Genomic DNA, 2,527 nt, shown 5'->3' on the forward strand with positions numbered 1-2,527 from the left:
TTCTGTGGATCTCTGCCCAGGTTTCCCAGGTCTCTCTCTCTCACTACTGCACGGCTTTGCCTTTTATACACCTTTGGTCATTCAATGGGCTGCAGGTGTATTCCATTTTTGAATTCTGCCTGACTCTGATTAAGAGGACATGTCTGACCTTCATACCTTGCATGCATCTTCTTCGTCCCAGCACCTAAGTGGTGAAAGTGAATGGTGCTCATTACTCTCAGTTGCTTCTTCCTCATCTCCGTACTAGAGTGGTGAGAGTATGTGGTGTTCTTTACTCTTAGCTGTGTCTTCCTCATCTTAGTACAGTCAGGTGTCCCAAGATGGGAACGAAAGGGAGTTGACCTGCAATAACCCATGAAGGTCAGGGAACAGCTAGGTTGGTTGACATTAGAATAAGAAGGATACCATGTCTCACCTAAAGGCATCCCACTTTCAATCCCCAAGGGCCCTCCGCCCAGGTGATCCTCCCTCGCTTGCCCACCCCCAGAGTCATGATCCAAAAGCGATGGCCTTTCCCTGGCCACCTGAATAAGGAATCCAAGGGGAGTAGGAATGGGAATACCCTCAGGTTTCTCACATTGTCAAGACTTTCCTTCAGTCATTTCCCCCTGTGTCATCAGACCGGGCATTCTGCGAAGCATGGTCAGGTTTAAGGGTTTGAAAGAGCACTACGCATGCGCTCGGGTCTGCTATCAATTGGTGTACCTGTCACTCCAGTTGAGTAACTTTCTCTTGGTTGTAAGGAGGTTTCTGCTAAAACCTCTGCTGCTATCTAAAAGGGTAACTATACCTTTTTGCAAAGTAACTCAGGCATGAAAAATGTGCCCCATACATTTCAGTCCTGATTCTCCCTTCTCCTTGATTCAGAGATCCATTATCCTGGAACGGGGGAGAAAGAGCAGGATTGCTTGGAAAATTAAGATTTGTAGGGTACCTCTTTGAAAAATACAGGTTTGGAGGTGGCATAGTACTTCTTTCCTGTGGGAATTTTGAGGGAAGTTCATGGGGAAATATTTACCTGTTTGCTCCCCTCCTCTGTGCCAAGGAGTGCACACATACCCTAGGATTGGCTTGGTACCCTTGTATCAAGGACTTATTTAAGTGGCAGTATAACAGGGGTCCTTGTTCTGATATCCTGATTGACTAGCATTTGCTTGGGCCTGGGCAGAGGGCCTCCTCTGCCACACATTCTGCTTGTCAGCTAGGGGAATATTTCTAGGCCCCCCCCATCTCCATTGGCAAAGGAGGGGTAGTTTTCACCTCTGTCACGGCAGGTGTGGTAGTTGGCTTTGTGGTTTTATGGTTGTTTTTATTGTCGGTGGGTTTCCGTACCTCATAAATTTGTGTGGCTTGCTCTATTACCCAATCCAGTTTCATGTGCTCGTGGGAACTGCCAAATACTTGGGTAATTATATATTTCAGAAGTGCGTGGCAGTAAGTGGTCACAAATTCCCTGCTGTTGGTGTTCACCCGCCCTGAAGTCTGAACAAAGGCACGTTTTAATTCTTGTGCAAACTCCCTAGGCAGCTGATCTTCCCCTCATTGTAAGTTGTATGCAGCCTTGGATACCTAATGCGGGTTCTTGTGACGGGAAAAGTGTTTCAAAGTGGCCGCCTTGTAGCTGGACCATTTATAACGATCCTGGTCTTCCAGTTCTGAAAAAGATACTGGAGTACTCTGGAGAAAACCTTAATTTTGCAAATTCCATGCAATTTTTGATTTCAAACGATGACAACATTTGTCCGTACAATTTCAAGTGCTCCCACAAAGAGTATTTAGTGTTCTTGTGGTATGGGGTCTCAAAGCTTTTTATGGCTTTAATTTGTTTAATGGGTTCCTTAACAAACCCTATCTCGGTTGGTTATTTCTTTTACGCCTCTGAGCGTGCATCCATTCACCAACAGAATCAGTGCTGCTATTGGAATTTCAGTCCCTGTCTTCTGTAAGAAAGGCATGGTATCAACAGTAAGACAAACACAAGTGACCACAGTTCAGGGGTGTTTATTGAACTTTCACAAGGATGTAATAAACGCCTATCTAAACCTAAATCTAAATATGGGAGCAAGCTACGACCATCAAATAATAATAATGCAGTCCTAGTGGAGTCTTGTCTAAATAAAAGGGCCTATACTAAAAAAAATAAAAAAAACATTGCCAATCCTTACCGCTAATTTACAAATAGTGTAGGGTAACGTTCATGAAAAAGAAAGTGTTCACAAAATTATATATCTGGATTTTCGGGCCATTGTTTTCAGCATGGGGAAAGGCGGTTCACTTGAGCAAATCACATAATCTGGCTTCTTCGACACAAGGATACAGTACGATTTCCAGCAACAATGCCTTCTGTCCCCAAGAGTGTGAAGTTTAAAGCAGGACCGCAACCCGAGTTGCGCATTTAGGGCTTAACATAACAAGGTGCAGGTTCAAGACAAGACAATCATAGGGCTCTCATCCCCCAAAAATTATTTTAACTTATACAGATCACATTCTTCCTAATCATTACTACACTACCCTGACCAACACAGCA

This window comes from Ambystoma mexicanum, chromosome 2q, assembly GCF_040938575.1.
Source record: "Ambystoma mexicanum isolate Mex_15411 chromosome 2q, UKY_AmexF1_1, whole genome shotgun sequence".
Taxonomy (NCBI): Eukaryota; Metazoa; Chordata; class Amphibia; order Caudata; family Ambystomatidae; genus Ambystoma; species Ambystoma mexicanum.